Source organism: Delphinus delphis, chromosome 13, assembly GCF_949987515.2.
Source record: "Delphinus delphis chromosome 13, mDelDel1.2, whole genome shotgun sequence".
Lineage (NCBI taxonomy): Eukaryota > Metazoa > Chordata > Mammalia > Artiodactyla > Delphinidae > Delphinus > Delphinus delphis.
Genome location: NC_082695.1, coordinates 71,932,265 through 71,946,071, shown reverse-complemented (window position 1 = coordinate 71,946,071; position 13,807 = coordinate 71,932,265). Strand labels below are relative to the sequence as shown.

General features: G+C 37.0%; 1 protein-coding gene across 6 annotated transcripts in view; it reads right to left on the bottom strand.

The window, feature by feature from the left end:
* Positions 1–13,807, bottom strand: part of WDR7 (WD repeat domain 7) — a 372,036-nt gene that overhangs the window by 17,795 nt on the left and 340,434 nt on the right. The gene's annotated exons all lie outside the window — the stretch shown is intronic.

Here is a 13,807-nt window from a genome sequence, read left to right as displayed (position 1 = left end):
ATGCCAAAATAACACTGATACTACTTGTCAGCCCTGACTTATTCTTAGACTACCCCATCTTTGTCTAGGGGATTAAAATTTGACCTTGTTGCTCTTTTGAATGGGCAAAATTTTCTGAGACACAATTTGCTTAATATCTTTCTTGCCTACCTCATGGGATTCAATATTTTTTGGAGAAATGTACTTTAAAATGTTTATCAAGAGCTTATTATGTTATAAGCCCCATGTTAGATATCAGTAGAAAGATGAGACATGGCCCCTTCCAGTGAATCTAGGAGACTGGGACAGGTTGACAGTAAGCACTAGTGTGTGACATACGAAATGGCACAACAGAAATGTGTGTTAGGTGCCATGGAAACACAGATGAATAAGCAGCAATTTCTGTTCAGGGGTAGATGTCAAAACAAGATACAGAAAGAAGAAGGTAGTGGAGTTGAGCTTTAAAGGAGAAGTTGGCCTGAAGGACAAGACTTGAAAGGCCCAGATCCCAGCAGATAGGTGAGGCAGACCTGTGAGAGTGAACATGTGGGAGAGGTCCAGGAATTGTCCCTCTGCCACTGGGAGTGTCAGGGGGCAGAGGACGATGAGGAGGGACAGGTTTGGGGATGAGGGAAAAAGCTAGCTATGGCCAGGCTATAGACTGCCTTTTTCTTGTGCTAAGAAATTTGGACTTAGTTCATAGTCCCAAACTCCATAGGGAGTTTCCCAAAGTTTTAAAGTAAGAGGATGGTCAGATGAGACCAGTTTTTGGAAAATTCTGGCAGAGAGAGGAGAGAAATTAGAGAAAAGGGAATGGTTGGCAGGCAAATATAGTAGGTAAATTAAGAGTTGAATGAAGAACCAGATGCGGGCAGAAAAGAGAGGTCCAACTGGGCGGGTGGTGATGCTGTTTCCTGGACAGGGAAGCATAAGAAACAGAAAGTGCTTTTAGTGGGGATGGGAGGGGTTGGTGGGACATCATCAGGGGGAAATAATAAGCTTAGTTTGGGAGATGTAGATATTAAGGTGGAGGGCTTGAGCAGGTAGTTGGAAATATGTCAGAAAATGAGAAAGAAAAATTTGGAGCTCAGGAAAAGATTTATGGAAGGAGAGACAGATTTGAGAGTTATTAGCACACAGACAGACGCTGAAGGCATAGATCCCGCACTCGGCAGTGTTCCTGGCACACAGCAGTCTCTCTGTGACTATCTGTTAAGTAACTGAGTGTAAGGGGCTGAGATAACCCATGAAGAGCAGAAACAGTGAAAGGAGCAAAAGGATGCAGTTAAAATGACAGAGGACACTACCAGTGTAAGGCGTGGGCAGAAAAGAAAGAGCTGGTCTATTTTACAATTTGTAGACTTGAAATCTCAGTTTTTAACTAATATTTTTAAGTGACAGATTTCAAAGTTGTCCCCAGCGTACAAGTCACTTTTCAGGTAGAGAATTTTGCGATGAATCACTGCAGTTAATACCCAACAAAATTGCTTTGAAGTTTGATAACAATTTTATATTTTATTTATTTATTTATTTTATTTATTATTTTTTTGCGGTACGCGGGCCTCTCACTATTGTGGCCTCTCCTGTTGCGGAGCACAGGCTCTGGACGCGCAGGCTCAGCGGCCATGGCTAACGGGCCCAGCCGCTCCGCGGCATGTGGAATCTTCCTGGACCAGAGCATGAAGCCATGTCCCCTGCATCGGCAGGCGGACTCTGAACCACTGCGCCACCAGGGAAGCCCACAATTTTATATTTTAAATATAACTCTTTATCAAGCAGTAATTATTTAACTCAGATCAGTAAATAATTTATTAAAAAGGCAGATTGCTAGGATCAAAAGCATATATTTGAACTTCTAATTCCAAACAGTCAATACAAATCAACTGACAAAACTGATAGTCCAATTTCGCTAATTTTAACTTTGCTTAAATTTCATCAGTTATCCACAAATTCTGATATTTCAGAAAGGTCGTTATACAATAGGGTTAAGACTTCCCTGAGTATAACTATAAAAAGACAAAAAAGATATACTATTAAAAGGAAAGACAAAAAGGATTTAAAACGGAACTTGTATGCCTGTGTATGTGTGTATGCATGTATACACACGCATATGTATTTGGTTGCTCACTTTGATACACAGATCCTTTTCAAAAATGAAAGGAGAAATATTTTAACCAAATTAATGATTTATAAAGACTCATATTAATGATCACAATCACCAACTTTGTTCTGATAGAAATTTCACTGATTTACTAGATTCATAAACTAGAATCAATGCAAGATATACTGGATAATTTACTACTAATTATAGTCACACAATGCATATTTAAGCAAGCGCTCCCTATAGTTTGGTCAAAGGGAAGTCACTTACACACAAAGGAAAATGAATTAAATATCCTCGTGCTGAGAGTAAGCTCTACAGGAATATCTATTTGATACCCCTAGAGTGGGAGATATGCTGGCTGAAACCTTTTTATCTTTAATGCAATCACATTGTCTAATGATAAGCCAAACTAAAAGGCCAATTCATTATGAAATTCAATATCAGGACCATCAAACTCTTTAGCACTTAATAAGCAATTAATATTTGTCAATGAAAAAATGTTTTGGTAACACAAGGTGAAAATCAATAACCCTAGCCCACTTGTTGCCTTCTGTAGCACTGACAAGCTATCCAAATAACTACAATCCTTAAGGGAGACAAGTGCTTTGATGTTTTAATTTATGTTCTTCCCAAGGAAACATGAATCCTTTGAAGCTTTTTGTTTATAACTCAGAATGCACTTTGTTAGTAATCTGCTTATAATTGCCATCATGTATGTAACCCACAGATGTGTGCTTAAAACAACACACTATGACTTGTGACAAATACTATTAAAAGCATACTTAATAGTATGCACACTAATTTTATTCACTTTTGAGCAAAAGCATGTAAAACTCAAGCAATAGCCCTCCATTTAATATAATATTTTCCTTTTAGGAGTAAGTATATAAAGAAGGCAGCATGGACACATTTCTGAAGGCTTAATAGATTATATATATGAACTCTGCATTAGCAAAAATGATTTTTAATAGAAGTATGATTTTTATTTTGGAGCTTTTCTTTAAGAGAATAACGCAAAAAAAGGAAACTAAGAATTACCTGTAACGTCACCACTTTTTTTTTTGAAGTACCTGTAATAAAACTGGAAACCCTACCCAACTATTCTTACTAATTAGATCTCAGGCCTCAGAAGAAACACCATGAGCCACTTGGCATACATCCTTCTAGACTTTCTATTAGCTTGTCTTTGAAATCATAAAGTTTAGCAGTTTTTTTCTAGTATGAACAATTTGGTATTCCTCTACACTATTTTATTTTTTTTAATAAAAATATTTGTTCAGAGATGAGACTTGTAGTTGTCAAACCATTTTAAATGTTAAAATTAAAATTGTGCACCATGTGGTGAGTGTATGCTCCCCCCCACACCCAAATCTGCTTCTGCTTTAAAAAACAACAACAAAAAAGAGAAACATTATTTAACACATTTAATTGCTTGTATAGCTTGGAAAAGGTAGAGACTCACTAACTATTTTTGTAAAACAATAAAAGGAATAAAAGGCAGGTGTGCTCTTTTAAAGGGGAGGGTTCTTGAGGACCTTCAAGATGGAGGAGGAGGTGGTGGAGATCACCTTCCACCCCACAGATATGTCAGAAATACATCTACATGTGGAACAACTCCTACAGAACACCACCTGAACTCTGGCAGAAGGCCTCAGACTTCCCAAAAGGCAAGAAACTCTCCACGTACCTGGCCGTGTGGCTGACAGGGTCTTGATGCTCCAGCCAGGTGTCAGGTCTGAGCCTCTGAGGTGGGAGAGCCAAGTTCAGGACATTGGTCCACCAGAGACTTCCTGGGCCCTCGTAATATCAGTCGGCGAGAGCTCTCCCAGAGATCTCCGTCTCAACACTAAGACTCGGCTCCACTCAACGACCAGCAAGATTCCAGTGCTAAACACCCCACGCCAAACAACTAGCAAGACAGGAACACAACCCCACCCGTTAGCAGAGAGGCTGCCTAAAATCGTAGTAAGTTAACAGACACCGCAAAACACACCACTGGACGCGGTCTCGCCCACTTGAAAGACAAGATCCAGCCTCAACCACCAGAACACAGGCGCCAGTCTCCTCCACCAGGAAGCCTGCACAACCCACTGAACAAACCTTACCCACTGGGGGCAGACACCAAAAACAAAGGGAACTAAGAACCTGCAGCCTGTGAAAAGCAGACCCCAAACACAGTAAGTTAAGTGAAATGAGAAGACAGAGAAATATGCAGATGAAGGAGCAAGGTAAAAACCCACCAGACCAAACAAATGAAGAGGAAATAGGCAGTCTTCCTAAAAAAGAATTCAGAGTAATTATAGTAAAGATGATCCAAAATCTTGGAAATAGAACGGACAAAATACAAGAAACGTTTAACAAGGACCTAGAAGAACTAAACAGCAAACAAACAATGATGGACAACACAATAAATGAAGTTAAAAATTCTCTAGAGGGAATCAATAGCAGAATAACTGAGGCAGAAGAACAGATAAGTGGCCTGGTAGACAAAATAGTGGCAATAACTACTGCAGACCAGAATAAAGAAAAAAGAATGAAAAGAACCGAGGACAGTCTCAGAGACCTCTGGAACAACATTAAACACACCAACATTTGAATTATAAGGGGTCCCAGAAGAAGGAGAGAAAAAGAAAGGGACTGAGACAATATTTGAAGAGATTACAGTTGAAAACTTCCCTAATACAGGAAAGGAAATAATCAACTCCAGGAAGCACAGAGAGTCCCATACAGGATAAACCTAAGGAGAAACATGCCAAGACACATATTAATCAAACTATCAAAAATTAAATACAAAGAACAAATATTAAAAGCAGCAAGGGAAAAGCACCAAATAATATACACAGGAATCCCCATACGGTTAACAGCTGATTTCTCAGCAGAAACTCTGCAAGCCAGAAGAGTGAGGCAGGATATATTTAAAGTGATGAAAGGCAAAAACCAACAACCAAGATTACTCTACCCAGCAAGATTCTCATTCAGATTTGATGGAGAAATTAAAACCTTTACAGACAAGCAAAAGCTAAGAGAATTCAGCAGCACCAAACCAGCTTTACAACAAATACTAAAGGAACTTCTCTAGGCAGGAAACACAAGAGAAGGAAAAGACCTACAATAATAAACCCCCCAAAATTAAGAAGATGGTAATAGAAACATACATATCGATAATTACCTTACATGTAAATGGATTAAATGCTCCAACCAAAAGACACAGACTGGCTGAATGGATACAAAAACAAGACCCATATATATGCTGTCTACAAGAGACTCACTTCAGACCTAGGGACACATACAGACTGAGTGAGGGGATGGAAAAAGATATTCCATGCAAATGGAAATCAAAAGAAAGCTGGAGTAGCAATTCTAATATCAGACAAAATAGACTTTAAAATAAAGACTATTACAAGAGACAAAGAAGTACACAACATAATGATTAAGGGATCCATCCAAGAAGAAGATATAACAATTGTAAATATTTATGCACCCAACATAGGAGCACCTCAATACATAAGGCAAATGCTAACAGCCATAAAAGGGGAAATCGACAGTAACACAATCATAGTGGGGGACTTTAACACCCCACTTTCACCAATGGACAGATCATCCAAAATGAAAATAAATAAGGAAACACAAGCTTTAAATGAAACATTAAACAAGATGGACTTAATTGATATTTATAGGACATTCCATCCAAAAACAACAGAATACACTTTCTTCTCAAGTGCTCATGGAATATTCTCCAGGATACATCATATCTTGGGTCACAAATCAAGCCTTGGTAAATTTAAGAAAATTGAAATTGTATCAAGTATCTTTTCTGACCACAACGCTATGAGACTAGATATCAATTACAGGAAAAAAAACTGTAAAAAATACAAACACATGGAGGCTAAACAATAAGCTACTAAATAACCAAGAGATCACTGAAGAAATCAAAGAGGAAATAAAAAAATACCTAGAAAAAAATGACAAAGAAAACACGATGACCCACAACCTATGGGATGCAGCAAAAGCAGTTCTAAGAGGGAACTTTATGGCAATAGAATCCTACCTCAAGAAACGAGAGATATGTCAAATAAACAACCTAACCTTACACCTAAAGCAATTAGAGAAAGAAGAACAAAAAACCCCCCCAAAGTTAGCAGCAGGAAAGAAATCATAAAGATCAGATCTGAAATAAATGAAAAAGAAATGAAGGAAATAATAGCAAAGATCAGTAAAGCTAAAAGCTGGTTCTTTGAGAAGATAAAGAAAATTGATAAACCATTAGCCAGACTCATCAAGATAAAAAGGGAGAAGACTCAAATCAACAGAATTAGAAATGAAAAAGGAGAAGTAACAAGTGACACTGCAGAAATATAAGGGATCATGAGAGATTACACAAGCAACTCTAAGCCAATAAAATGGACAACCTGGAAGAAACGGACACATTCTTAGAAAAGCACAACATTCCGTGACTGAACCAGGAAGAAATAGAAAATATAAACAGACCAATCACAAGCACTGAAATTGAGATTGAGATTAAAAATCTTCCAACAAACAAAAGCCCAGGACCAGATGACTTCACAGGCGAATTCAATCAAACATTAGAGAAGAGCTAACACCTATCCTTCTCAAACTCTTCCAAAATAAAGCAGAAGGAGGAACTCCCAAGCTCATTCTACAAGGCCACCATCACCGTGATACCAAAACCAGACAAAAAGTCACAAGAAAAGAAAACTACAGGCCAATATCACTGATGAACATAGATGCAAAAATCCTCAACAAAATACTAGCAAACAGAATTCAACAGCATATTAAAAGGATCATACACCATGATCAAGTGGGGTTTATCCCAGGAATTCAAGGATTCTTCAATATACACAAGTCAATCAATGTGATACACCATATTAACAAACTGAAGGAGAAAAACCATATCATCATCTCAACAGACGCAAAAAAAGCTTTCGACAAAATTCAACACCTATTTATGATAAAAACCCTCCAGAACCTAGTCACAGAGGGAACTTACCTCAACATAATGAAGGCCATATATGACAAACCCACAGCTAACATCGTTCTCAATGGTAAAAAACTGAAACCATTTCCACTAAGATCAGGAATAAGACAAGGTTGCCGACTCTCACCACTATTATTCAACATAGTTTTGGAAGTTTTAGCCACAGCAATCAGAGAAGAAAGAGAAAGAAAAGGAATCCATATCGGAAAAGAAGAGGTAAAGCTGTCACTGTTTGCAGATGACATGATACTCTACATAGAGAATCCTAAAGATGCTACCAGAAAACTACTAGAGCTAATCAATGAATTTGGTAAAGGAGCAGGATACAAAATTAATGCACAGAAATCTCTGGCATTCCTATACACAAATGATGAAAACTCTGAAAGAGAAATTAAGGAAACACTCCCATTTACCATTGCAACAAAAAGAATAAAATACCTAGGAATAAACTTACCTACGGAGACAAAAGATCTTTATGAGGGTAATTATCAGACACTGAAGAAAGAAATTAAAGATGATACAAACCAATGGAGAGATATACCATGCTCTTGCGTTGGAAGAATCAACACTGTGAAAATGACTATACTACAAAAAGCAATCTACAGATTCAGTGCAATCCCTGTCAAACTACCAATGGCATTTTTTACGGAACTAGAACCCAAAATTTTACAATTTGTATGGAAACACAAAAGACACCGAACAGCCAAAGCAATCTTGAGAAAGAAAAATGGAGCTGGAGGAATCAGGTTCCTGGACTTCAGATTATACTATAAAGCTACAGTAATCAAGACAGTGTGGTACTGGCAGAAAAACAGAACTATAGATCAATGGAACAGCATAGAAAGCCCAGAGATAAACCCACCCACATATGGTCACCTTATCTTTGATAAAGGAGGCAAGAATATACAATGGAGAAAAGACAGCCTGTTCAATAAGTGGTGCTGGGAAAACTGGACAGCTACATGTAAAAGAATGAAATTAGAACACTCCCAACACCATACAGAAAAATAAACTCAAAATGGATTAAAGACCTAAATGTAAGGCCAGACACTATCAAACTCTTAGAGGAAAACATACGCTGAACACTCTATGACATAAATCATAGCAAGATCCTTTTTGACCCACCCCCTAGAGAAATGGAAATAAAAACAAAAATAAACAAATGGGACCTAATGAAACTTAAAAGCTTTTGCGCAGCAAAGGAAACCATAAAGACAAAAAGACAACCCTCAGAATGGGAGAAAATATTTGCAAATGAAGCAACTGACAAAGGATTAATCTCCAAAATATACAAGCAGCTCATGCAGCTCAATATCAAAAAAAAAACAACCCAATTAAAAAATGGGCAGAAGACCTAAACAGACATTTCTCCAAAGAAGATATACAGATTGCCAACAAACACATGAAAGGATGCTCAACATCACTAATCATTAGATAAATGCAAATCAAAACTACAATGAGGTATCACCTCACAACGGTCAGAAAGGCCATCATCAACAAGTCTACAAACAATAAATGCTAGAGAGGGTGTGTAGATAAGGGAACCCTCTTGCACTGTTGGTGGGAATGTAAATTGATACAGCCACTATGGAGAACAGTATGGAGGTTCCTTAAAAAAGTAAAAATAGAACTACCATACGATCCAGTAGTCCCACTACTGGGCATATATCTGAAGAAAACCGTAATTCAAAAAGAGTCATGTACCACAATGTTCACTGCAGCAGTATTTACAATAGTCAGGACATGGAAGCAACCAAAGTGTCCATCAAGAGATGATTCCATTGTATATATATACAATGGAATATTACTCAGCCATAAAAAGAAACGAAATTGAGTTATTTTTAGTGAGGTGGATGGACGTAGAGCCTGTCATACAGAGTGAAGTAAGTCAGAAAGAGAAAAAGAAATACCATATGTTAACACATATATATGGAATCTGAAAAAAAAAAAAAGTTCTTTAGAACCTAGGGGCAGGACAGGAATAAAGACGCAGACGTAGCGAATGGAGTTGAGGACACGGGGAGGGGGAAGGGTAACCTGGAACGAAGTGAGAGCATGGCATGGACATATATACACTACCAAATGTAAAACAGATAGCTAGTGGGATGCAGCCGCATAGCACAGGGAGATCACCTAGGTGCTTTGCGACCACCTAGAGGGGTGGGTTAGGGAGGGTAGGAGGGAGACGCAAGAGGGAGGAGATATGGGGATATATGTATACCTATAGCTGATTCACTTCGTTATACAGCAGAAACTAAAACGCCATTGTAAAGCAATTATAATCCAATAAAGATGTTAGAAAAGAAATAAACGGAGAGTTCTTTAAAAAGGAAATAATATGGCTGAAGAAACATTTTTTAATGTAATATGATAATAATTTTATGGTGAATGTCTTAGTTTAACAGTCAATTGAGATTAATATGTAGGTATGGCACTGTAGTTTAAGACTGCACAATAAACCATAGATTTTAAATTTCTGATTTTTCAGGAGTCAGAGTTTATAACTGCTTTAACACAGTACTTAAACTACAGAGCACACAACCAGTCAACCTAAGAGCACTCCTTAAAACCACTGCAAACCTTCACAGTCAAGGTTTGAGTTAATACAGAACAGAAAAGACCATTTCTGGATCTTTGGAAAGTTTAAAACTTAATGAGAATTCTGATTCATACTTCCTTTTTCACATATTGAAAGGTCAGAGCCCAAAGTCAGAGCTCACAGGAGGGTAAGTGGTGCCCGGGAGGTGAAAAAAAGATTGATGTTATGAGAACTTTTTTGCTTCTTAAATTCTTGATATTAATTTTGTATTAAAATATAAGAAATAATAAATCATTCTGTTCGTAGTTCTGTACATTTGAGACAGGCTGTGTCACTCCATGTTATTCCATATGCAATCTGGTAATTTTTTTAATGATCACACACCAGAGACACTTTCACATGCAGGCTGCCGCAGCATTTCCATAAAGGCAGTCATCCAATAAGAGGTTTGGAATTCGGTTGTTTGCAACTCTGAACACAATTATCTATAGAAACAATGCCATGAATAACAGATTTCTAGGCTAGCTTCCAAAAGCCTATAGAATTCTTAATGTTTCAGAATTTATAGTGCCAGTTCAATCTCCTAAGCACTATTTATAACAGTTTCTCTGGAGAAAAGCATGTCAAGGTGCAAGTCAGCCATTAGGAACCTGATTACCTACTGTAGACACCAGGCTCTTATAAGTTCTAACATCTTTAGATATATGGGGGCATATATATGTGTTACTAAGCCAGCAGGAGTATATGTGGAATGTCAGAGAAAAGTATGAGATTACCTGTCTTGAACCTCTAGACATTGGACTCACCCAAAGTTTACACTCATTTACCTGCCCCTCTACATACATCTTCCAGTAGAACTTAAGTTACGAGATTACAGTAAGAAATCTTTGAGATCTTCTGGGCAATAATCACAGGTGATTATGTGGTGTGGTGGGGATTGATGGTGATGGTATGTGTGTGTGTGTTTATGCGTATGTATGCTGCAGGGAAATGGGGGATAGGAAGACTACAAGAGTGTTCCGTGCAGAGGATGTCATATAATCACAGGCCTAGAAGAAAGGGAGAGTATACCTTGCCAGAAAAACTAAAAAACCTTCAAATGATTAGGACTTATGGTACAAGGGATGAAGTGGAGAGAGAGAAAAGTGGATGGAGAATTAGGCTGAAGACAGACCATAAAGGGCCTTGGGATTTTCAAGGAATATATACTAACTGTGAACGCATACTGTGAGAGGGACTTTTAAACCCAGCAATAATATTTAAAACAATATTTACTGGAAGACGTTGTGATATCCAAACCATCACTTCTTACATATAATTTAATTTTAAAAATATAGTTATTTAGTATTAGATTCATATCTAAACCTTTAGATATTAGATTCATATCTAAACTTAATTCCTATCTAAACTTAGATTCATATGATACTAGATTCATATCTAAAATGACCATGGTTTTGGTCATTTTATATTTAGATAAGTATGGTTCAGTTTTGAATAAAAAATGGTGAATAACTCGGTCATTTTCTCATGGAACAATAACAGAGTACTTATTGAAGTTTAACTAACATGTTCAAAAAGTTAGTGAAAACATTTTCTTGGCATTTGGGCAGATCTGAAAGCAAAATGTGCTTTTCAGTATTTTTAACATAAAATCTATTTCAAACAAATAGTAGAAGTCTTAAATTGAAAATAGTTGTGTTTCTGGACTTCTTAGATTATAAATTCTTTAAATTAAAAAAAAACTGCAGAACCATAAAACAAAGAACATTTCATTACTGAGATTTGTCCACATTCAAGTTTGGCTTCTGTGAACACTATAATAAATCTATACAAATATACCATACCATCTCATGAATTTATATTTTCCTTGATCTCTTTGATTTCAATTTTCAACAAAAGATAAAACCACTGTAAAAATGTAAAGGTGTTTAATTTATCTAAATGCTCTATAAAATTAATGACTGATTTTTTTTTTTAAGTAAGGTATCTTTGCATTGATTACTAGAACTGCTTAGAATGTGAACAGCATGATTTTTGATGGCTGCACACTCAAGGACAACAGTGAATGACCTTGAACAGCAGTGTATAAAAATAAATTTATCACTGAAGTGGCATGCTGGCTGCCAGTCAATATATGCCTCTCATTTGTTAGGAGGTTCTCCTGCTGTGATTCCCTCATTACAATTTGCTTTTACTTCCTGGGCAAATGACAACTAGAAAATGAGGCAGCTTCTTTCTTGACCAAACTTAATCCAGAAAAAATGAGATGACAGCTGCAGCCACTCAAGTGTTACAGGACATTTTACACATGTTTGTAAAAGGCCCAATTATATATTCTAAATATTACATCACTGAGTGTGACAGCCAGCAAGTTATCTCACTTTCCTAGTCTCTTTCATTTGTGGAAGGAAGGGTTTCAGAAACAGGATACTTTTTGCTTATAAAATAACTTCTTATATCCCCTCCAATCTGCTTTTCTAATCAAATAATTTGAGGTGTAGGATGCAGGTAAACACTCAATTTAGAGATGAGCTGGAGAAAAAGAAGAATTCAGCTAAAGTTCTTAGTTGGCTAAAGGGAGTAACTAACTCCTGTCTTACGTTTTTATAATTAGTCTCAATGCACAGCTGACATTTTTCTAGGAAGCAAAAAAAGATACATTCACATAGATAATTTATTTGTACTAGAAATACACTCATATGTGTAAAGAAAATTATACAACAGTCACATAGAGGTTTCAGTTATGTTTAATTTATTTTTTCATATAAGGATTTTCTGACCCACTGATTTCCAGTCACGATTCGAGACACCTCAGGGCACAGTACCTTATTACAAGAGATGTGGAATTATCACAAAATGCTGAAAACAAAAATAATTTTCCCTTTTAATTAAAAAATACAGATACCAGAAAGCACCTTACAAGGGGGAAGACAAAGGAAATAATAAATCTCAACGACTAGTAATAAGGTATAAAAACGAAACTAAAACAAAAAAAAGGTTCAATAATGGTTTGGTTTCAGTTTTCCTTTATTTAATGTGGCTAAACAATTTCTGTTCTGGTGTAGATGGGCCCAGTTTTCTAGTTAGAGTTTGTATCTGGGACTTTGTGTTGAGAAGTTTAAAATTAGTGATTAGTAAGGAAACAGACTGAAAATACAGGTAGGTGGATGAATAAGAACATGATGCTAAGTGAAATCACCTAAATACAAAAACCGCATACTGAATGATTCCACTTATATGAAATTCTCAATGAGGCAAAACTACAGTGACAGGAAGCATCAGTGATTCCCAGGGGGCAAGGACTAAGTGCAAAGGGGTAGAAGGAAACTTTTGAGGGGGATGGATATGCTCTGATCATGATCGTAGTGGCGGTGACAAGGCCGTTCACATTTGCTATCACTCATCAAATTGTGCACTGACAATGGATGAATTTATTACATGTAAATTCCACCTTGTTAAATCAGTTACAAATACGGAGGTAGAGAAAAACAGACATATTAAGAAAGAGGGGGCTGTGTAATAACTGATGCTTTTGTCACTATTGCCTGGAAGCGTTGAGAAACAGACATGCAGAAGGCTAATTACCTAGAGCACGAGGCTCCGGCTGCTCCCCAGAACGCATCCTCCGGTTCTTCAACAGTCTCAATGGACAGTGACCCCCACAATTTCCCCTGGGGAAACTTAACTACAACCTACCGTTTCTCAGTAAGGATACCCTTCTTGTAAATCCGCTGGGAGTGTTCTTTTCCTAGAACTCTTGTTCATCACCCTCTGGTAGCTTTGTGTATGCCACCAGTGACATTTCTTCCTTTTTAATATAAGCCGTACATTTCAGCTCCATTTATAATACTGGCTATTGATTCAGGATTGCTGGGCCAAACCATTCTTAACTTCATTGTTTTAAAGTCCTATACCTAAATTAATATGTTACTGTCCATAAATATTATATTCAATTCAAAAGGCATAGGATTTAGAAAAGTATTTTTTAAATTCTAAAATCTGCAAATACAAAATTCCACATATTAAAGATTCTATACCAGAAACGTATTAAGATTTATATTTAATAGATGGCATTAGTACCGAAACTGACGATCCAGCTTTTACATGAGGGAAACTTTTGAACGTTTTCCAGAAGAACAATCAAGCTATAAGAAAATAATAAGCCACACACTTCACACGCACGTGTATC